General features: G+C 54.6%; 1 protein-coding gene across 3 annotated transcripts in view; it reads right to left on the minus strand.

Annotated features, from left to right (window-relative positions):
- The window catches only part of CNTFR (ciliary neurotrophic factor receptor), a 614,589-nt gene that overhangs the window by 312,376 nt on the left and 277,300 nt on the right, over nt 1–24,913 (minus strand). The gene's annotated exons all lie outside the window — the stretch shown is intronic.

The raw sequence follows: 24,913 nt of genomic DNA on the forward strand, positions 1-24,913 counted from the left end.
TCAAACAGGCTCCATAGGTATTATCCCCCTGGAGATACAATCTGCAGGAGGCATCCATCACCTACACGCCCTCACGGTCTGTTCAGCCATTTCTTTCATTAGACGTGTGTCCTAGAAAGCTGGGTGGCCCCCGGAGTGGTCAGTAACGAGGCACTCAAGGGCTAAGGTGGGCACCAGCACTACAGCTGGCAGTGGAGCATGTGGATTGTGATGGGTATTGGGGCTTCTTCACAAGGTTAGTATTGGGGCATCCTCTTTACTGTTATTTGGGTGGATGGCATTGGGGTACACAGTATCGGGGGTCCTTATTATCTCTGCAGTAAGAACCATTACCCCTTGGCATCCCCAAAATCCCCATCAATGTAGTCACCATGAAACAACACTTCACATTCAGCATCTCCACAGGAGCGGCGACGGCAGAACATGTACAGGAGAGACGGCGGCGACAGAACATGTACAGGAGAGACGGCGACGGCAGAACATGTACAGGAGAGACGGCGGCGGCAGAACATGTACAGGAGAGACGGCGACGGCAGAACATGTACAGGAGAGACGGCGGCAGAACATGTACAGGAGAGACGGCGGCAGAACATGTACAGGAGAGACGGCGACGGCAGAACATGTACAGGAGAGACGGCGGCAGAACATGTACAGGAGAGACGGCGGCAGAACATGTACAGGAGAGACGACAGCAGAACATGTACAGGAGAGACGGCGGCGGCAGAACATGTACAGGAGAGACGGCGGCAGAACATGTACAGGAGAGACGGCGGCAGAACATGTACAGGAGAGACGACAGCAGAACATGTACAGGAGAGACGGCGGCAGAACATGTACAGGAGAGACGGCGGCAGCAGAACATGTACAGGAGAGACGGCGACTGCAGAACATGTACAGGAGAGACGGCAGCAGAACATGTACAGGAGAGACGGCGGCGACAGAACATGTACAGGAGAGACGGCAGCAGAACATGTACAGGAGAGACGACGAAAGAACATGTACAGGAGAGACGACAGCAGAACATGTACAGGAGAGACGACGAAAGAACATGTACAGGAGAGACGACAGCAGAACATGTACAGAAGAGACGGCGACGGCAGAACATGTACAGGAGAGACGGCGGCAGAACATGTACAGGAGAGATGACAGCAGAACATGTACAGGAGAGACGGCGGCAGAACATGTACAGGAGAGACGGCGGCGGCAGAACATGTACAGGAGAGACGACGGCAGAACATGTACAGGAGAGACGGCGGCGGCAGAACATGTACAGGAGAGACGACAGCAGAACATGTACAGGAGAGACGGCGGCAGAACATGTACAGGAGAGACGGCGGCAGAACATGTACAGGAGAGACGACAGCAGAACATGTACAGGAGAGACGGCGGCAGAACATGTACAGGAGAGACGGCGGCGGCAGAACATGTACAGTAGAGACGGCGGCAGAACATGTACAGGAGAGACGGCGGCAGCAGAACATGTACAGGAGAGACGGCGGCAGCAGAACATGTACAGGAGAGACGGCGGCGGCAGAACATGTACAGGAGAGACGGCGGCAGCAGAACATGTACAGGAGAGACGGCGGCGGCAGAACATGTACAGGAGAGACGGCGGCAGCAGAACATGTACAGGAGAGACGGCGGCAGCAGAACATGTACAGGAGAGACGGCGGCGGCAGAACATGTACAGGAGAGACGGCGGCAGCAGAACATGTACAGGAGAGACGGCGGCGGCAGAACATGTACAGGAGAGACGGCGGCAGCAGAACATGTACAGGAGAGACGGCGGCGGCAGAACATGTACAGGAGAGACGGCGGCGGCAGAACATGTACAGGAGAGACGGCGGCAGCAGAACATGTACAGGAGAGACGGCGGCGGCAGAACATGTACAGGAGAGACGGCGGCAGCAGAACATGTACAGGAGAGACGGCGGCGGCAGAACATGTACAGGAGAGACGGCGGCGGCAGAACATGTACAGGAGAGACGGCGGCGGCAGAACATGTACAGGAGAGACGGCGGCGGCAGAACATGTACAGGAGAGACGGCGGCGGCAGAACATGTACAGGAGAGACGGCGGCGGCAGAACATGTACAGGAGAGACGGCGGCAGAACATGTACAGGAGAGACGGCGGCAGCAGAACATGTACAGGAGAGACGGCGGCGGCAGAACATGTACAGGAGAGACGGCGGCAGCAGAACATGTACAGGAGAGACGGCGGCGGCAGAACATGTACAGGAGAGACGGCGGCGGCAGAACATGTACAGGAGAGACGGCGGCGGCAGAACATGTACAGGAGAGACGGCGGCGGCAGAACATGTACAGGAGAGACGGCGGCGGCAGAACATGTACAGGAGAGACGGCGGCGGCAGAACATGTACAGGAGAGACGGCGGCGGCAGAACATGTACAGGAGAGACGGCGGCGGCAGAACATGTACAGGAGAGACGGCGGCGGCAGAACATGTACAGGAGAGACGGCGGCGGCAGAACATGTACAGGAGAGACGGCGGCGGCAGAACATGTACAGGAGAGACGGCGGCGGCAGAACATGTACAGGAGAGACGGCGGCGGCAGAACATGTACAGGAGAGACGGCGGCGGCAGAACATGTACAGGAGAGACGGCGGCGGCAGAACATGTACAGGAGAGACGGCGGCTGCAGAACATGTACAGGAGAGACGGCGGCGGCAGAACATGTACAGGAGAGACGGCGGCGGCAGAACATGTACAGGAGAGACGGCGGCGGCAGAACATGTACAGGAGAGACGGCGGCGGCAGAACATGTACAGGAGAGACGGCGGCGGCAGAACATGTACAGGAGAGACGGCGGCGGCAGAACATGTACAGGAGAGACGGCGGCGGCAGAACATGTACAGGAGAGACGGCGGCGGCAGAACATGTACAGAAGAGACGGCGGCGGCAGAACATGTACAGGAGAGACGGCGGCGGCAGAACATGTACAGGAGAGACGACGGCGGCAGAACATGTACAGGAGAGACGGCGGCGGCAGAACATGTACAGAAGAGACGGCGGCGGCAGAACATGTACAGGAGAGACGGCGGCGGCAGAACATGTACAGGAGAGACGGCGGCAGAACATGTACAGGAGAGACGGCGGCAGAACATGTACAGGAGAGACGGCGGCAGAACATGTACAGGAGAGACGGCGGCAGAACATGTACAGGAGAGACGGCGGTGGCAGAACATGTACAGGAGAGACAGCGGCGGCAGAACATGTACTGGAGAGACGGCGGCAGAACATGTACTGGAGAGACGGCGGTGGCAGAACATGTACAAGAGAGACGGCGGCAGAACATGTACAGGAGAGACGGCGGCAGAACATGTACAGGATAGACGGCGGCAGAACATGTACTGGAGAGACGGCGGTGACAGAACATGTACAGGAGAGACGGCGGCGGCAGAACATGTACAGGAGAGACGGCGGCGGCAGAACATGTACAGGAGAGACAGCGGCGACAGAACATGTACAGGAGAGACGGCGGCAGAACATGTACAGGAGAGACGGCAGCAGCAGAACATGTACAGTAGAGACGGCGGCAGAACATGTACAGGAGATACGGCGGCAGAACATGTACTGGAGAGACGGCGGCAGAACATGTACAGGAGAGACAGCGGCGACAGAACATGTACAGGAGAGACGGCGGCGGCAGAACATGTACAGGAGAGACGGCAGCAGCAGAACATGTACAGTAGAGACGGCGGCAGAACATGTACAGGAGAGACGGCGGCAGAACATGTACAGGAGAGACGGCGGCAGAACATGTACAGGAGAGACGGCGGCAGAACATGTACAGGAGAGACGGCGGCGACAGAACATGTACAGGAGAGACGGCGGCAGAACATGTACAGGAGAGACATAAGCAAACACAACTGAAAAGAAGAAATGAAAGTGTCGCATTGGAAAGGTCACACTGACAGTCTGCAGCTGAGGAATCAGTGCAGAAAAATAAATAAATTTTGAGAGGAGGAAATAAAAAAACAAAACTACAATACTGTGGTTGCATAAGTGTGAGAACCCTCTTATAATTGGGGATGTGAGTCTTGTTTCCCCCATGTTACATAGTAGTCAGTGTTCGGCAGCCGCAATTCACAGCTATCCTGATTAACCCAGAGAAAGTGTTGCTGTGCTAGGAGGGTTCTCCTGACAGTTTCTGGTTGTAAACAGCTGACAACACAGCAAAGGATCTCATTGTGGAAAGTTGTCAGTCAGGAGAAGGGAAAAAAAACACTTCCCAAACATTAGAGCATGCATGCTGTGAAGACATCAACAAGCATGAGCTGAAATGTGGCACAACAGTGATATTAGCTAAAACTGGACGTTCCTCAAACATTGATGAAAACAGACTGCTAAAGGCCCAACGGTAACATTAAAGGAGCTGCAGGAATTTCTCACCAGTCCTGGTTGTGTTCTGCATGTGACAAAAATCTCTTCTATTCTTCATATGTTCGGACTGTGAGGTAAGGAGTAAGATGGAAGCTTTTTCTTACAAAGAAGAACATTCAAGCTCGGCTATATTCTGCCAAAACCTCCATCACATCTGCCAAAAGCATGAAAACATGTTATGTCTGATGAGACAGATGGGGAACTTTTTGGTATGTTTGGGACAAAGCCAACAGCGGTCGTTACCAGAAGATTACCATCCCCACAGTAAGGCATGGTGGAGGCAGAATTGTGCTCTGCGGCTGTGTTTAGCACCTGGAGCTGGGGCTTTAGTAAAGGTGGAGGGAATAATGGACAGTTCAAAGAGGAGATGTAGGGTGGTGCTGAACCGTGGAGGGCACGGGTAGGGAGGTAGACTGAGACGAGGAGGAGATGTAGGGTGGTGCTGAACCGTGGAGGGCACAGGTAGGGTGGTAGACAGACGAGGAGGAGATGTTGGGTGGTGCTGAACTGTGGAGGGCACGGGCAGGGTGGTAGACTGAGAAGAGGAGATGTAGGTGGTGCTGAATCGTGGAGGGCATGGGTAGGGTGGTAGACTGAGAAGAGGAGGAGATGTAGGTGGTACTGAGCCATGGAGGGCACGGGTAGGAAGGTAGACTGAGACGAGGAGGAGATATAGGGTGGTGCTGAACCGTGGAGGGCACGGGTAGGGTGGTAAACTGAGATGATGAGATGTAGGTAGTGCTGGACCGTGGAGGGCACGGGTAGGGTGGTAGACTGAGACGAGGAGGAGATGTAGGGTGGTGCTGAACCGTGGAGGGCACGGGTAGGGTGGTAGACAGGGATGAGGAGGAGATGCAGGGGGTGTGCAGAACTGTGAAGAGAGTGGGTAGGGTGGTAAACTGAGACAAGGGAGGAGATGTAGGTGGTGCTGATCCGTGGAGGGCATGGGTAGGGTGGTAGACTGAGATTAAGAGATGTATGGTGGTGCTGAGCCATGGAGCGCTTTGTTGGTGAGAGTGATAAGTTTATATTGGACCCTGTATAGGATGGGTAACCAGTGTAATGACTGGCACAGGGTGGAGGCATCGGTGTAACGGTTGGTGAGGAATATGATCCTGGCTGCTGCATTGAGGATGGATTGGAGAGGGGAGAGTTTAGTAAGAGGGAAGTTCTGGAATAATCCTGCACAAGTCCAGACCTGAACCTAAGGAACAATCTGCAGTGACCTGAAGAGGGCGCCATACATCGGGGTGTGTAGACTTTTTATATCCACTGACTGATCTATATCCCTGATTGTTGTGAATTCTGTGGCAGAGTTCACTCCTGTGGTCACAAGTGGTACTTCGGCTGATTCTCTCTGGGATCTTCCGTTTGTGGAGGAAAGTGGTACTGCAGCTTCTGAGTTTCCTCCCTCAGGTGATCTGGTGAGCTCGTTAGCTTCTTCTCTACTTAACTCCACCTGATGCTTTGATCTATGCTTCCTGTCAATGTTTCAGTGTGGGACTTGTTTTTTCCCTGGATCATTCCTGTGGCCTGCTGCTCTGCAAAGCTAAGTTTTGCTTATGTTATTTTGTTGCTATTTTTCTGTCCAGCTTGCTTTATTGGTTTTTCTCGCCTGCTGGAAGCTCTGAGACGCAGAGGGACCACCTCCGTACCGTTAGTCGGTGCGGAGGGTCTTTTTGTCCCTTCTGCGTGGTTTTTTATAGGTTTTTGTGCTGACCGCAAAGTTATCTTCCCTATCCTCGTTCTGTTCAGCTAGTCGGGCCTCACTTTGCTAAATCTGTTTCATCTCTATGTTTGTGTTTTCATCTTACTCACAGTCATTATATGTGGGGGGCTGCCTTTTCCTTTGGGGAATTTCTCTGAGGCAAGGTAGGCTTATTTTTCTATCTTCAGGATTAGCTAGTTTCTCAGGCTGTGACGAGGCGCCTAGGTTCTGGTCAGGAGCGCTCCACGGCTACCTTTAGTGTGGTTTGATAGGCTTAGGGATTGCGGTCTGCAGAGTTCCCACGTCTCAGAGCTCGTTCTATTATTTTGGGTTATTGTCAGTTCACTGTATGTGCTCTGACCTCCATGTCCATTGTGATTCTGAATTGCCTTTCATAACACCTGATACCCCGGGCACGCCTGCAGTATAAAGTATGGGGTTTTCTGTGAGTGCATTACTACTGATTGTCAGTGTGGAGGCCCCCGCTGCCCTACAGACAGTAACGTGTGCCCCCCAGGAGTCTCCCCGTTATCACATCCCGGGCCCTGATGGGTTAATCGCGCCTTGGCTTATACAGACGTCTGGACGCGCTCACCCGATATTAGCCTAATGGATGCGGACGGGTGCAGCATTCTCCAGCGGATTCCAAAATAAGACTTTCTGAGGTTTTAATAAGAGAGAAGCGAAAGGAATGTCAATAAGAGGCGCGCAGGATCTCTGCCCATTAACCCCAGCACTGCCGCTGCCACGCAAGCCACATCCACACATTATGTATTATTCATAATACAGGTAACAGGTTTTATGCAGATTCCCCCAGATACTCCCGACATCCCCTCACCCACAATGCATCTATATGTGGGGGGCCAGGAGGAGACCACCACTGTCCAGAAGAACAGTCCCAGAAGACAAGACGCAAGATGGACGTCGGTAAGACCAGAAACTCATCTCACGGGAAGCTCTTACGGCTACTGAGGTCACAATGCAGGAGGTGACAATGAGCGAAAGAGGCACAGACGACAACTGCAAGGGGGTGATGGGAGAAGACCACCAGTGTACATGAAGAACAGTCCCAGTACACATGATGCTGGAGAAGGCCTTCAAGAAACTAGAACTTCAAGCAATAGTACTGAGGCCACCGTGCAGGAGATGACAGAGAGAAAAGGACACACATGACAACTGCAAGGGGGTGATGGGAGAAGACCACCAGTGTACATGAAGAACAGTCCCAGTACACATGATGCTGGAGGATGTCTCTAAGGGGCCAAAACTTCATAGTACAGGATGCTCTCACCTATACTGAGGCGATCAATAGAGGGGCACATGTGATATTTATATCAGAGATCCCAGGTCCCAGAGCACAACATGCCGGCAGATGCGCAGCCATGTGGACATACTGATAACTGCAGTGTAAAGCATGGAGGTGTAGACACAATTATGTGGCCTCAGGACCAGAAGAACCCGATATCTGCAGATTAACCCTTCCTCCTTCAGCTCATCCTGATCCTCCTCTTTCATGAACAGAATGACAGGACAGCAGTGATGACTGACACAACAATGCGGGGGAGAACTGGCAGTGTTACCCCTCCAATATAAGCACAGTGGTGGGGTCATTAGTGGTGCCCCCACGCCGTGACACTACGGCCGCGGGGACGAGCCATGACACTACGGGCGCGGGGACGAGCCGTGACACTACAGGCGCGGGGACGAGCTGTGACACTCCGGCCGCGGGGACGAGCCGTGACACTATGGGCGCGGGGACGAGCCGTGACACTACGGCCGCGGGGACACGAGAGGTGGTAACAAATGCTATAGTTATTCGGACCGGCCATAGTGTAAGGCTCGGATGTTCATGTAAAGCTGCATGAACCAGTTATCAGCCTAAGTATGTAGCAGTACAGACACAGAGGGCTAATACTGCATAAAGTGTATGAGAACATGATGCGAGGAACCGGATTATGTTTTTTTTGTTGTTTTTTTTATGATAGGCCACACAGGGATCGTTAGGTTAATGCATTGAGGCGGTAGGCCAGTCTGAACAAATTAGTTTTTAGGCCAAGCTTAAAACTGTGGGGATTAATCATATTAACCTAGGTAGTGCATTCCAAAGAATCGGCGCAGCACGTGTAAAGTCTTGGAGACGGGAGTGGGAGGTTCTGATTATTGAGGATGCTAACCTGAGGTCATTAGCGGAGCGGAGGGCACGGGTAGGGTGGTAGACTGAGACCAGAGAGGAGATGTAGGGTGGTGCAGAGCCATGGAGTGCATTGTGGATGAGGGTAGTAGTTTTGTACTGGATTCTGGAGTGGATGGGTAACCAGTGTAATGACTGGCACAGGGTAGAGGCATCGGTGTAACGGTTGGTGAGGAATATGATCCTGGCTGCAGCATTCAGGACAGATTGGAGCGGGGAGAGTTTGGTAAGAGGGAGGCCGATTAGTAGAGAGTTACAATAGTCCAGACGAGAATGAATAAGTGAAACAGTCAGAGTTTTTGCAGAGTCGAAAGTAAGAAAAGGGCGAATTCTAGAAATGTTTTTGAGGTGTAGATAAGAAGAGCGAGCCAGTGATCGGATGTAGGGGGTGAATGAAAGCTCGGAATCAAGGATGACCCCAAGGCAGCGGGCATGTTGCTTTGGAGTAATGGAGGAACCGCACACGGAGATGGCAATGTCAGGCAAAGGTAGGTTAGTAGAGGGAGAGAACACGAGGAGTTCAGTTTTTGACAGGTTTAGTTTGTTGATCTGGATGAGGGGATGATATGTTACAGTCTGGGCGCAGGGAGCTGTGACAGTAGGGGATCCGGAGCAAGGGCTCTGGAGTGGTGGGCTCAGGAGTAGGAGCTCTGGAGCAGGGGGTTGAAGAGTAGGGGTTCCGGAGTGGGGCTGTGGAGTGGTGGGCTCAGGAATAGAAGCTCTGGAGCAGGGGGCTGAAGAGTAGGGGTTCCGGAGTGGGGGCTCTGGAGTGGTGGGCTCAGGAGTAGGAGCTCTGGAGCAGGGGGCTGAAGAGTAGGGGTTCCGGAGTGAGGCTGTGGAGTGGTGGGCTCAGGAGTAGGAGCTCTGGAGCAGGGGGCTGAAGAGTATAGGTTCCGGAGTGGGGCTGTGGAGTGGTGGGCTCAGGAATAGAAGCTCTGGAGCAGGGGGCTGAAGAGTAGGGGTTCTGGAGTGGGGGCTCTGGAGTGGTGGGCTCAGGAGTAGAAGCTCTGGAGCAGGGGGCTGAAGAGTAGGGGTTCCAGAGCGGTAGCTCTGGAGTGGTGGGCTCAGGAGTAGAAGCTCTGGAGCAGGGGGTTGAAGAGTAGGGGTTCCGGAGTGGGGGCTCTGGAGTGGTGGGCTCAGGAGTAGAAGCTCTGGAGCAGGGGGCTGAAGAGTAGGGGTTCCAGAGCGGTAGCTCTGGAGTGGTGGGCTCAGGAGTAGGAGCTCTGGAGCAGGGGGCTGAAAAGTAGGGGTTCCGGAGTGGGGGCTCTGGAGTTGTGGGCTCAGGAGTGGGGGCTCTGGAGCAGGGGGCTGAAGAGTAGGGGTTCCGGAGTGGGGGCTCTGGAGTGGTGGGCTCAGGAGTAGGAGCTCTGGAGCAGGGGGCTGAAGAGTAGGAGTTCCGGAGTGAGGCTGTGGAGTGGTGGGCTCAGGAGTAGGAGCTCTGGAGCAGGGGGCTGAAGAGTATGGGTTCCGGAGTGGGGCTGTGGAGTGGTGGGCTCAGGAATAGAAGCTCTGGAGCAGGGGGCTGAAGAGTAGGGGTTCCGGAGTGGGGGCTCTGGAGTGGTGGGCTCAGGAGTAGAAGCTCTGGAGCAGGGGGCTGAAGAGTAGGGGTTCCAGAGCGGTAGCTCTGGAGTGGTGGGCTCAGGAGTAGAAGCTCTGGAGCAGGGGGCTGAAGAGTAGGGGTTCCAGAGCGGTAGCTCTGGAGTGGTGGGCTCAGGAGTAGAAGCTCTGGAGCAGGGGGCTGAAGAGTAGGGGTTCCAAAGTGGTAACTCTGGAGTAGGAGCTCTGGAGCAGGGGGCTGAAGAGTAGGGGTTCCGGAGTGGGGGCTCTGGAGCAGGGGGCTGAAGAGTAGGGGTTCCGGAGTGGGGGCTCTGGAGTGGTGGGCTCAGGAGTAGGAGCTCTGGAGCAGGGGGCTGAAGAGTAGGGGTTCCGGAGTGGGGGCTCTGGAGTTGTGGGCTCAGGAGTGGGGGCTCTGGAGCAGGGGGCTGAAGAGTAGGGGTTCCGGAGTGGGGGCTCTGGAGTGGTGGGCTCAGGAGTAGGAGCTCTGGAGCAGGGGGCTGAAGAGTAGGGGTTCCGGAGTGAGGCTGTGGAGTGGTGGGCTCAGGAGTAGGAGCTCTGGAGCAGGGGGCTGGAGAGTATGGGTTCCGGAGTGGGGCTGTGGAGTGGTGGGCTCAGGAGTAGGAGCTCTGGAGCAGGGGGCTGGAGAGTATGGGTTCCGGAGTGGGGCTGTGGAGTGGTGGGCTCAGGAATAGAAGCTCTGGAGCAGGGGGCTGAAGAGTAGGGGTTCTGGAGTGGGGGCTCTGGAGTGGTGGGCTCAGGAGCAGAAGCTCTGGAGCAGGGGGCTGAAGAGTAGGGGTTCCAGAGCGGTAGCTCTGGAGTGGTGGGCTCAGGAGTAGAAGCTCTGGAGCAGGGGGTTGAAGAGCAGGGGTTCCGGAGTGGGGGCTCTGGAGTGGTGGGCTCAGGAGTAGGAGCTCTGGAGCAGGGGGCTGAAGAGTAGGGGTTCCGGAGTGGGGGCTCTGGAGTTGTGGGCTCAGTAGTGGGGGCTCTGGAGCAGGGGGCTGAAGAGTAGGGGTTCCGGAGTGGGGGCTCTGGAGTGGTGGGCTCAGGAGTAGGAGCTCTGGAGCAGGGGGCTGAAGAGTAGGGGTTCCGGAGTGAGGTTGTGGAGTGGTGGGCTCAGGAGTAGGAGCTCTGGAGCAGGGGGCTGAAGAGTATGGGTTCCGGAGTGGGGCTGTGGAGTGGTGGGCTCAAGAGTAGAAGCTCTGAAGCAGGGGGCTGAAGAGTAGGGGTTCCGGAGTGGGGGCTCCGGAGTGGTGGGCTCAGGAGTAGAAGCTCTGGAGCAGGGGGTTGAAGAGTAGGGGTTCCAGAGCGGTAGCTCTGGAGTGGTGGGCTCAGGAGTAGGAGCTCTGGAGCAGGGGGCTGAAGAGTAGGGGTTCCGGAGTGGGGGCTCTGGAGTTGTGGGCTCAGGAGTGGGGGCTGAAGAGTAGGGGTTCCGGAGTGGGGGCTCTGGAGTGGTGGGCTCAGGAGTAGGAGCTCTGGAGCAGGGGGCTGAAGAGTAGGGGTTCCGGAGTGGGGGCTCTGGAGTGGTGGGCTCAGGAGTAGGAGCTCTGGAGCAGGGGGCTGAAGAGTAAGTGTCCCGGAGTGGGGGCTCTGGAGTGGTGGGCTCAGGAGTAGGAGCTCTGGATCAGGGGGCTGAAGAGTAGGGGTTCCGGAGTGGGGGCTCTGGAGTGGTGGGCTCAGGAGTAGGAGCTCTGGAGCAGGGGGCTGAAGAGTAAGTGTCCCGGAGTGGGGGCTCTGGAGTGGTGGGCTCAGGAGTAGGAGCTCTGGATCAGGGGGCTGAAGAGTAGGGGTTCCGGAGTGGGGGCTCTGGAGTGGTGGGCTCAGGAGTAGGAGCTCTGGAGCAGGGGGCTGAAGAGTAAGTGTCCCGGAGTGGGGGCTCTGGAGTGGTGGGCTCAGGAGTAGGAGCTCTGGAGCAGGGGGTTGAAGAGTAGGGGTTCCGGAGCAGGGGATGCGGAGCAGGGGATGCAGAGTGGGGGATGCGGAGTTGGGGCTGCGGAGTGGGGGCTCAGGAGTAGGAGCTCTGGAGCAGGGGGCTGAAGAGTAGGGGTTCCGGAGCAGGGGATGCGGAGCAGGGGCTGCGAAGTGGGGGCTGCGGAGTGGGGGCTCAGGAGTAGGAGCTCTGGAGCAGGGGGCTGAAGAGTAGGGGCTCTGGAGCAGGGGGCTGAAGAGTAGGGGCTCTGGAGCAGGGGGCTGAAGAGTAGGGGCTCTGGAGCAGGGGCTGCGGAGTGGGCGCTCAGGAGTAGGAGCTCTGGAGCAGGGGGCTGAAGAGTAGGAGCTCTGGAGCAGGGGGCTGAAGAGTAGGGGCTCTGGAGCAGGGGCTGCGGAGTGGGGGCTGCGGAGTGGGCGCTCAGGATCGGAGTGCTTCGCCCAGATCACAGGGGGATGGCTGAGAGCTCCCTTTTTCTCATTAACCTCAAAGGTGAAATTGAACAGGCTCCCCCTTTCCTGGCTGACGCTGGGTCTCCCATGTAGAATGTCGGGGTGCTGACAGTGACATCATGATAAGCCCGGACACCCTGCACCGGATATTGGGCTTAAAGGACATTTCCATGTCGGATATTTCTGGAACTTTGGGATTGGTCCTGTAGACGACTCTCGGCCTCCGCAGCCGGCAGCTGGGACCGTCCACCGCGCTGACACCCGTGAGGGCACAGAAGGAGCCGGACGCCGTCGTGTGCTGTGTCTGTGGCGACGAGCGCTGCCGTCTTCTGCACCTGCAGGTGTGAACCCGGCCTAATAAGTGACGCCATTAACGGGACGGACCCTGGAGCCCCGTAAAGCGCCCGGCCCCTTCAGCCCCACCACAAATCCCCTCATAATGTGATGCGCTGCTGCTCAGGGCACGGACGGCTCCAGGACCCCGCACTCACTGTGCCATTACTCCAGTAATCCCCGGGATTAGGGACACAAGACTGGGGGGCGGCGAGACGGAAGACCCTACAGATACTGGGGAGGAAGAGCCGCCGCACACCGCTCAGATGCACCTCCCACAAAGCACCACAGCGGGGCAGCACTGCGCTCAATGCACTGCGCCTGAGAGCTAACAGTACAGCAGCACTGTCGCTGCAGCTCCGGCTGTGAGTAGAGTATAATAATTATGTGTGATCCGCGTGATACAAGGAGCATCCTAATGTAAGTTATAAAGATGCGCTGGGGGGGGGGGGGTGACAAGAAATGCCCCCCGCCCTGAGCCCTGCCCCCCAAACACAGCCTGCGCAACTGATTCCATAGGCCGAACGCACACAATGACGGCGGATGGGAATAGACATTCTGCCTGTCAGGATCTCTGCTGTCTGTCAGTGACCGAATCCATCACAAATTACCGGCAGCGAATGCCAGAGAAGAAGAACCGCAGCTGCCCTTCAATAAATGCCCCCATCGTGGGGTCCGAAAGCCGAGAAACAACGAGGCCATGAACTCGGGAAATAGCAACTGGAGATAGATGGATCATAGATAGATAATAGATAGATAAAAGATAGATAGATAATAGATAGATAAAAGATAGATAGATAATAGATAGATAATATATAGATAGATAATAGATAGATAAAAGATAGATAATAGATAGATAGATAATAGATAGATAAAAGATAGATAATAGATAGATAAAAGATAGATAGATAATAGATAGATAGATAATAGATAGATAAAAGATAGATAGATAGATAGATAGATAAAAGATAGATAATAGATAGATAATAGATAGATAGATAATAGATAGATAGATAATAGATAGATAATAGATAAAAGATAGATAATAGATAGATAATAGATAGATAGATAATAGATAGATAGATAATAGATAGATAGATAATAGATAAAGATAGATAATAGATAAAGATAGATAATAGATAGCTAGATAATAGATAGATAGATAGATAGATAGATAATAGATAGATAAAGATAGATAATAGATAAAGATAGATAATAGATAGATAGATAGATAGATAGATAATAGATAGATAGATAATAGATAGATAGATAATAGATAGATAGATAATAGATAGATAGATAATAGATAGATAGATAGATAATAGATAGATAGATAATAGATAGATAGATAGATAATAGATAGATAGATAATAGATAGATAGATAATAGATAGATAATAGATAGATAGATAATAGATAGATAATAGATAGATAGATAATAGATAGATGATAGATAGATAGATAGATAATAGATAAAGATAGATAATAGATAGATAGATAATAGACAAATAATAGATTAATAGAAAGATAATAGTTGATAGATAATATGTAATAGATAATAGATAAATAAATAGATAGATGATAATAGATAGATAATAGATAATATAATAGATAGATAATAGATAAGAGATGGATGATAGATAATAGCTAGATAATAGATAGATAGATAATAGATAGATTGATAATAGATAGACGATAGATAATAAATAGATAATAGAGATAAATAATAGATAGATAGATGATGAATAGATAAGAGATAGATAATGGATGATAGATAATAGAAAGATAAGATAGATAATAAATGATAGATAAATAATAATGGATAGATGATAGATATAAAATTAGATAATAGATAGATAATAGATAAATAGATAGATAATAGAAAATAAATAGATAAGAGATAGATGATAGATAATATACATAGAGGATACAATATAGATGATAGATAACAGATAATTGATAGATAAGACAGATAATAGATGAGAGATGATAGATAGATAATAGATACATTGTTGCTTTTCTGCGGTCCCGGAACACGTCGGATGACCCGGTGTCTGATTTTCGGGGTCAGTGTCGCTGATTTCTGGGGCACGTTCACACCTCGCTTCTTTTCTACCCCCCTCTGACAAGCCTCGTATCCGCCATCATATGCGACTCACCGAGATCAGCGCTCGTCAATCATTCTGCTGAGTCCCAGCAACAGCGGCTGTGATGGTTTTACTGGGAATCGGCGTGGTGGGGGTTAATATAATCTGCATCTGCTGGGGGTGACCCCACCTGTACAGGCGGATACCAGTCACACAATGTCACCACTCCGGCTACACAGGGGTTAACTGCTGCCCACCCCGAGCTTTCCCTGCCCCGACTGTGTCATGGGGGGCTGCTGCCATTCATGGGGGATTAGCCGGATGATTCATATGATCAGGACACATTGTTCAGATAAAGCCTTCCTATGGAAGAGGCTGAAGCCCCCCGGAGACTTACAGTAAATCCCTGCGAGCAAGGAACTGTGGGGGCCGACGATGGGAACAGTGGGGGCCGACTATGGGAACTGTGGGGGCCGACTATGGGAACTGTGGGGGCCGACTATGGGAACTGTGGGGGCCGACTATGGCAACTGTGGGGGCCGACTATGGGAAATGTGGGGGCCGACTATGGCAACTGTGGGGGCCGACTATGGCAACTGTGGGGGCCGACTATGGCAACTGTGAGGGCCGACTATGGCAACTGTGGGGGCCGACTATGGGAACTGTGGGGGCCGACTATGGGAAATGTGGGGGCCGACTATGGCAACTGTGGGGGCCGACTATGGGAAATGTGGGGGCCGACTATGGCAACTGTGGGGGCCGACTATGGCAACTGTGAGGGCCGACTATGGCAACTGTGGGGGCCGACTATGGCAACTGTGGGGGCCGACTATGGCAACTGTGGGGGCCGACTATGGGAACTGTGGGGGCCGACTATGGGAAATGTGGGGGCCGACTATGGCAACTGTGGGGGCCGACTATGGCAACTGTGGGGGCCGACTATGGCAATTGTGGGGGCCGACTATGGCAACTGTGGGGGCCGACTATGGCAACTGTGGGGGCCGTCTGTGGGAACAGTGGGGGCCGACTATGGCAACTGTGGGGGCCGACTATGGCAACTGTGGGGGCCGACTATGGCAACTGTGGGGGCCGACTATGGCAACTGTGGGGGCCGACTATGGCAACTGTGGGGGCCGACTATGGCAACTGTGGGGGCCGACTATGGCAACTGTGGGGGCCGACTATGGCAACTGTGGGGGCCGACTATGGCAACTGTGGGGGCCGACTATGGGAACTGTGGGGGCCGACTATGGCAACTGTGGGGGCCGACTATGGGAAATGTGGGGGCCGACTATGGCAACTGTGGGGGCCGACTATGGCAACTGTGGGGGCCGACTATGGCAACTGTGGGGGCCGACTATGGCAACTGTGGGGGCCGACTATGGCAACTGTGGGGGCCGACTATGGGAAATGTGGGGGCCGACTATGGCAACTGTGGGGGCCGACTATGGCAACTGTGGGGGCCGACTATGGCAACTGTGGGGGCCGACTATGGCAACTGTGGGGGCCGTCTGTGGGAACAGTGGGGGCCGACTATGGCAACTGTGGGGGCCGACTATGGCAACTGTGGGGGCCGACTATGGCAACTGTGGGGGCCGACTATGGCAACTGTGGGGGCCGACTATGGCAACTGTGGGGGCCGTCTATGGCAACTGTGGGGGCCGACTATGGCAACTGTGGGGGCCGACTATGGGAAATGTGGGGGCCGACTATGGCAACTGTGGGGGCCGACTATGGCAACTGTGGGGGCCGACTATGGCAACTGTGGGGGCCGACTATGGCAACTGTGGCGGGTGCAGAGTTAACAGTGCAAGAATCGAGCACCATATTTAGACAAGGTCATGGGCGATCACCAAATACTGATGATGGAGGAGACGGACGGTCACCAGACGCTGATGATGGAGGAGACAGCGGTCACCAAATACTGATGATGGAGGAGACGGGCGGTCACCAAATACTGATGATGGAGGAGACGGACGGTCACCAGACGCTGATGATGGAGGCGACGGGAGGTCACCAAATACTGATGATGGAGGAGACGGGCGGTCACCAGATACTGATGATGGAGGTGAGGAGCAGTCACCAGATACTGATGATGGAGGTGACGGGCGGTCACCAGATACTGATGATGGAGGCGACGAGCGGTCACCAGATACTGATGATGGAGGTGACGGGCGGTCACCAAATACTGATGATGGAGGCGACGGGCGGTCCCCAGATACTGATGATGGAGGCGACGAGCGGTCACCAGATACTGATGATGGAGGCGACGGGCGGTCACCAAATACTGATGATGGAGGCGACGGGCGGTCCCCAGATACTGATGATGGAGGTGACGGTCGGTCCCCAGATACTGATGATGGAGGAGACGGGCGGTCACCAGATACTGATGATGGAGGTGACGGGCGGTCACCAGATACTGATGATGGAGGTGACGGGCGGTCTCCAGATACTGATGATGGAGGTGAGGAGCAGTCACCAAATACTGATGATGGAGGAGACGGGTGGTCCCCAGATACTGATGATGGAGGAGACGGGCGGTCACCAAATACTGATGATGGAGGCGACGGGCGGTCACCAAATACTGATGATGGAGGCGACGGGCGGTCACCAGATACTGATGATGGAGGAGACGGGCGGTCACAAGATACTGATGATGGAGGTGATGGGCGGTCACCAGATACTGATGATGGAGGTGACGGGCGGTCTCCAGATACTGATGATGGAGGTGAGGAGCAGTCACCAAATACTGATGATGGAGGAGACGGTCGGTCACCAAATACTGATGATGGAGGAGACGGCGGTCACCAAATACTGATGATGGAGGCGACGGGCGGTCACCAAATACTGATGATGGAGGCGACGAGCGGTCACCAGATACTGATGATGGAGGCGACAAGCGGTCACCAGATACTGATGATGGAGGCGACGAGCGGTCACCAGATACTGATGATGGAGGCGACGGGCGGTCACCAAATACTGATGATGGAGGCGACGGGCGGTCCCCAGATACTGATGATGGAGGTGACGGTCGGTCCCCAGATACTGATGATGGAGGAGACGGGCGGTCACCAGATACTGATGATGGAGGTGATGGGCGGTCACCAGATACTGATGATGGAGGTGACGGGCGGTCTCCAGATACTGATGATGGAGGTGAGGAGCAGTCACCAAATACTGATGATGGAGGAGACAGGTGGTCCCCAGATACTGATGATGGAGGAGACGGGCGGTCACCAAATACTGATGATGGAGGCGACGGGCGGTCACCAAATACTGATGATGGAGGCAACGGGCGGTCACCAGATACTGATGATGGAGGAGACGGGCGGTCACAAGATACTGATGATGGAGGTGATGGGCGGTCACCAGATACTGATGATGGAGGTGACGGGCGGTCACCAGATACTGATGATGGAGGAGACGGACGGTCTCCAGATACTGATGATGGAGGTGAGGAGCAGTCACCAAATACTGATGATGGAGGAGACGGTCGGTCACCAAATACTGATGATGGAGGCGACGAGCGGTCACCAAATACTGATGATGGAGGAGACGGGCGGTCACCAGATACTGATGATGGAGGAGACGGCGGTCACCAAATACTGATGATGGAGGCGACGGGCGGTCCCCAGATACTGATGATGGAGGAGACGGGCGGTCACCAGATACTGATGATGGAGGTGATGGGTGGTCACCAGATACTGATGATGGAGGTGATGGGCGGTCACCAGATACTGACGATGGAGGTGACGGGCGGTCACCAGATACTGATGATGGAGGAGACGGGCGGTCACCAGATACTGATGATGGAGGTGATGGGGCGGTCACCAGATACTGATGATGGAGGAGACAAGCGGTCACCAAATACTGATGATGGAGGAGACGGGCGGTCACCAAATACTGATGATGGAGGAGACGGCGGTCACCAAATACTGATGATGGAGGCGACGGGCGGTCACCAGATACTGATGATGGAGGCGACGGGCGGTCACCAGATACTGATGATGGAGGCGACGGGCGGTCACCAGATACTGATGATGGAGGCGACGGTCGGTCCCCAGATACTGATGATGGAGGAGACGGGCGGTCATCAGATACTGATGATGGCGGAGACGGGCGGTCACCAGATACTGATGATGGAGGTGAGGAGCAGTCACCAGATACTGATGATGGAGGTGACGGGCGGTCTCCAGATACTGATGATGGAGGTGAGGAGCAGTCACCAGATACTGATGATGGAGGTGACGGTCGGTCACCAGATACTGATGATGGAGGTGACGGTCGGTCCCCAGATACTGATGATGGAGGTGAGGAGCAGTCACCAGATACTGATGATGGAGGTGACGGGTGGTCACCAGATACTGATGATGGAGGTGAGGAGCAGTCACCAGATACTGATGATGGAGGTGACGGGCGGTCACCAGATACTGATGATGGAGGTGACGGGCGGTCTCCAGATACTGATGATGGAGGTGAGGAGCAGTCACCAGATACTGATGATGGAGGTGACGGGCGGTCACCAGATACTGATGATGGAGGTGACGGTCGGTCCCCAGATACTGATGATGGAGGTGAGGAGCAGTCACCAGATACTGATGATGGAGGTGACGGGCGGTCACCAGATACTGATGATGGAGGTGACGGTCGGTCCCCAGATACTGATGATGGAGGTGAGGAGCAGTCACCAGATACTGATGATGGAGGTGACGGGCGGTCACCAGATACTGATGATGGAGGAGACGGGCGGTCCCCAGATACTGATGATGGAGGTGACGGTCGGTCCCCAGATACTGATGATGGAGGTGAGGAGCAGTCACCAGATACTGATGATGGAGGTGACGGGTGGTCACCAGATACTGATGATGGAGGGGACGGGTGGTCACCAGATACTGATGATGGAGGAGACGGGCGGTCACCAGATACTGATGATGGAAGTGAGGAGCAGTCACCAGATACTGATGATGGAGGTGATGGGCGGTCACCAGATACTGATGATGGAGGAGACGGGCGGTCACCAGATACTGATGATGGAGGCGACGGTCGGTCCCCAGATACTGATGATGGAGGAGACGGGCGGTCACCAGATACTGATGATGGAGGTGACGGGCGGTCTCCAGATACTGATGATGGAGGTGAGGAGCAGTCACTAGATAGTGATGATGGAGGAGACGGGCGGTCACCAGATACTGATGATGGAGGTGAGGAGCAGTCACCAGATACTGTTGATGGAGGTGACGGGCGGTCACCAGACGCTGATGATGGAGGAGACGGGCGGTCACCAGATACTGATGATGGAGGAGACGGGCGGTCACCAGATACTGATGATGGAGGCGACGGTCGGTCCCCAGATACTGATGATGGAGGAGACGGGCGGTCATCAGATACTGATGATGGAGGAGACGGGCGGTCACCAGATACTGATGATGGAGGTGAGGAGCAGTCACCAGATACTGATGATGGAGGTGACGGGCGGTCTCCAGATACTGATGATGGAGGTGAGGAGCAGTCACCAGATACTGATGATGGAGGTGACGGGCGGTCACCAGATACTGATGATGGAGGTGACGGTCGGTCCCCAGATACTGATGATGGAGGTGAGGAGCAGTCACCAGATACTGATGATGGAGGAGACGGGCGGTCACCAGATACTGATGATGAAGGAGACGGGCGGTCACCAGATACTGATGATGGAAGTGAGGAGCAGTCACCAGATACTGATGATGGAGGTGATGGGCGGTCACCAGATACTGATGATGGAGGAGACGGGCGGTCACCAGATACTGATGATGGAGGCGACGGTCGGTCCCCAGATACTGATGATGGAGGAGACGGGCGGTCACCAGATACTGATGATGGAGGTGACGGGCGGTCTCCAGATACTGATGATGGAGGTGAGGAGCAGTCACCAGATACTGATGATGGAGGTGACGGGCGGTCTCCAGATACTGATGATGGAGGTGAGGAGCAGTCACTAGATACTGATGATGGAGGAGACGGGCGGTCTCCAGATACTGATGATGGAGGTGAGGAGCAGTCACCAGATACTGATGATGGAGGTGACGGGCGGTCACCAGACGCTGATGATGGAGGAGACGGGCGGTCACCAGATACTGATGATGGAGGTGACGGGCGGTCTCCAGCTACTGATGATGGAGGTGATGGGCGGTCACCAGATACTGATGATGGAGGTGACGGGCGGTCACCAGACGCTGATGATGGAGGAGACGGGCGGTCACCAGATACTGATGATGGAGGAGACGGGCGGTCTCCAGATACTGATGATGGAGGTGAGGAGCAGTCACCAGATACTGATGATGGAGGAGAAGGGCAGTCACCAGATACTGATGATGGAGGTGACGGGCGGTCACCAGATACTGATGATGGAGGTGACGGGCGGTCACCAGATACTGATGATGGAGGTGACGGGCGGTCACCAGACGCTGATGATGGAGGTGATGGGCGGTCGGTCACCAGATACTGATGATGGAGGTGATGGGCGGTCACCAGATACTGATGATGGAGGTGAGGAGCAGTCACCAGATACTGATGATGGAGGTGACGGGCGGTCTCCAGATACTGATGATGGAGGTGAGGAGCAGTCACCAGATACTGATGATGGAGGTGACGGGCGGTCACCAGACGCTGATGACGGAGGTGATGGGCGGTCACCAGATACTGATGATGTAGGTGACGGGTGGTCTCCAGATACTGATGATGGAGGCGACGGTCGGTCCCCAGATACTGATGATGGAGGAGACGGGCGGTCACCAGATACTGATGATGGAGGTGAGGAGCAGTCACCAGATACTGATGATGGAGGAGACGGGCGGTCACCAGATACTGATGATGGAGGCGACGGGCGGTCACCAAATACTGATGATGGAGGCGACGGGCGGTCCCCAGATACTGATGATGGAGGTGACGGTCGGTCCCCAGATACTGATGATGGAGGATACGGGCGGTCACCAGATACTGATGATGGAGGTGATGGGCGGTCACCAAATACTGATGATGGAGGCGACGGGCGGTCCCCAGATACTGATGATGGAGGGGTCGGTCCCCAGATACTGATGATGGAGGAGACAGGCGGTCACCAGATACTGATGACGGAGGTGATGGGCGGTCACCAGATACTGATGATGGAGGTGACGGGCGGTCTCCAGATACTGATGATGGAGGCGACGGGCGGTCACCAAATACTGATGATGGAGGCGACGGGCGGTCACCAGATACTGATGATGGAGGAGACGGGCGGTCACAAGATACTGATGATGGAGGTGATGGGCGGTCACCAGATACTGATGATGGAGGTGACGGGCGGTCACCAGATACTGATGATGGAGGTGAGGAGCAGTCACCAGATACTGATGATGGAGGAGACGGTCGGTCACCAAATACTGATGATGGAGGCGACGGGCGGTCACCAAATACTGATGATGGAGGCGACGGGCGGTCACCAGATACTGATGATGGAGGCGACGGTCGGTCCCCAGATACTGATGATGGAGGAGACGGGCGGTCACCAGATACTGATGATGGAGGTGACGGGCGGTCACCAGATACTGATGATGGAGGAGACGGGCGGTCACCAGATACTGATGATGGAGGCGACGAGCGGTCACCAGATACTGATGATGGAGGCGACGGGCGGTCACCAAATACTGATGATGGAGGCGACGGGCGGTCCCCAGATACTGATGATGGAGGTGACGGTCGGTCCCCAGATACTGATGATGGAGGAGACGGGCGGTCACCAGATACTGATGATGGAGGTGATGGGCGGTCACCAGATACTGATGATGGAGGTGACGGGCGGTCTCCAGATACTGATGATGGAGGTGAGGAGCAGTCACCAAATACTGATGATGGAGGAGACGGGTGGTCCCCAGATACTGATGATGGAGGAGACGGGCGGTCACCAAATACTGATGATGGAGGCGACGGGCGGTCACCAAATACTGATGATGGAGGCGACGGGCGGTCACCAGATACTGATGATGGAGGAGACGGGCGGTCACAAGATACTGATGATGGAGGTGATGGGCGGTCACCAGATACTGATGATGGAGGTGACGGGCGGTCACTAGATACTGATGATGGAGGTGAGGAGCAGTCACCAAATTCTGATGATGGAGGCGACGAGCGGTCACCAGATACTGATGATGGAGGAGACGGGCGGTCACCAGATACTGATGATGGAGGAGACGGCGGTCACCAAATACTGATGATGGAGGCGACGGGCGGTCACCAAATACTGATGATGGAGGCGACGGGCGGTCACCAGATACTGATGATGGAGGCGACGGTCGGTCCCCAGATACTGATGATGGAGGAGACGGGCGGTCACCAGATACTGATGATGGAGGTGACGGGCGGTCACCAGATACTGATGATGGAGGAGACGGGCGGTCACCAGATACTGATGATGGAGGTGATGGGTGGTCACCAGATACTGATGATGGAGGAGACGGGCGGTCACCAGATACTGATGATGGAGGTGATGGGGCGGTCACCAGATACTGATGATGGAGGAGACAAGCGGTCACCAAATACTGATGATGGAGGAGACGGGCGGTCACCAGATACTGATGATGGAAGAGACGGGCGGTCACCAGATACTGATGATGGAGGTGATGGGCGGTCACCAGATACTGACGATGGAGGTGACGGGCGGTCACCAGATACTGATGATGGAGGAGACGGGCGGTCACCAGATACTGATGATGGAGGTGATGGGGCGGTCACCAGATACTGATGATGGAGGAGACAAGCGGTCACCAAATACTGATGATGGAGGAGACGGGCGGTCACCAAATACTGATGATGGAGGAGACGGCGGTCACCAAATACTGATGATGGAGGCGACGGGCGGTCACCAGATACTGATGATGGAGGTGACGGGCGGTCACCAGATACTGATGATGGAGGAGACGGGCGGTCACCAGATACTGATGATGGAGGCGACGGTCAGTCCCCAGATACTGATGATGGAGGAGACGGGCGGTCATCAGATACTGATGATGGAGGTGACGGTCGGTCCCCAGATACTGATGATGGAGGTGAGGAGCAGTCACCAGATACTGATGATGGAGGTGACGGGCGGTCACCAGATACTGATGATGGAGGTGACGGTCGGTCCCCAGATACTGATGATGGAGGTGAGGAGCAGTCACCAGATACTGATGATGGAGGTGACGGGCGGTCTCCAGATACTGATGATGGAGGTGAGGAGCAGTCACCAGATACTGATGATGGAGGTGACGGGCGGTCACCAGATACTGATGATGGAGGTGACGGGTGGTCACCAGATACTGATGATGGAGGTGAGGAGCAGTCACCAGATACTGATGATGGAGGTGACGGGCGGTCACCAGATACTGATGATGGGGGTGACGGGCGGTCACCAGATACTGATGATGGAGGCGACGGTCGGTCCCCAGATACTGATGATGGAGGAGACGGTCGGTCCCCAGATACTGATGATGGAGGAGACGGGCGATCACCAGATACTGATGATGGAGGTGACGGGCGGTCTCCAGATACTGATGATGGAGGTGAGGAGCAGTCACCAGATACTGATGATGGAGGTGACGGGCGGTCACCAGATACTGATGATGGGGGTGACGGGCGGTCACCAGATACTGATGATGGAGGCGACGGTCGGTCCCCAGATACTGATGATGGAGGAGACGGTCGGTCCCCAGATACTGATGATGGAGGAGACGGGCGGTCACCAGATACTGATGATGGAGGTGACGGGCGGTCTCCAGATACTGATGATGGAGGTGAGGAGCAGTCACCAGATACTGATGATGGAGGAGACGGGCGGTCTCCAGATACTGATGATGGAGGTGAGGAGCAGTCACCAGATACTGATGATGGAGGTGACGGGCGGTCACCAGACGCTGATGATGGAGGAGACGGGCGGTCACCAGATACTGATGATGGAGGAGACGGGCGGTCCCCAGATACTGATGATGGAGGAGACGGGCGGTCATCAGATACTGATGATGGAGGAGACGGGCGGTCACCAGATACTGATGATGGAGGTGAGGAGCAGTCACTAGATACTGATGATGGAGGAGACGGGCGGTCTCCAGATACTGATGATGGAGGTGAGGAGCAGTCACCAGATACTGATGATGGAGGTGACGGGCGGTCTCCAGATACTGATGATGGAGGTGAGGAGCAGTCACCAGATACTGATGATGGAGGTGACGGGCGGTCACCAGATACTGATGATGGAGGTGACGGT

The sequence above is a fragment of the Ranitomeya imitator genome, chromosome 1 (genome assembly GCF_032444005.1).
Source record: "Ranitomeya imitator isolate aRanImi1 chromosome 1, aRanImi1.pri, whole genome shotgun sequence".
Taxonomy (NCBI): domain Eukaryota; kingdom Metazoa; phylum Chordata; class Amphibia; order Anura; family Dendrobatidae; genus Ranitomeya; species Ranitomeya imitator.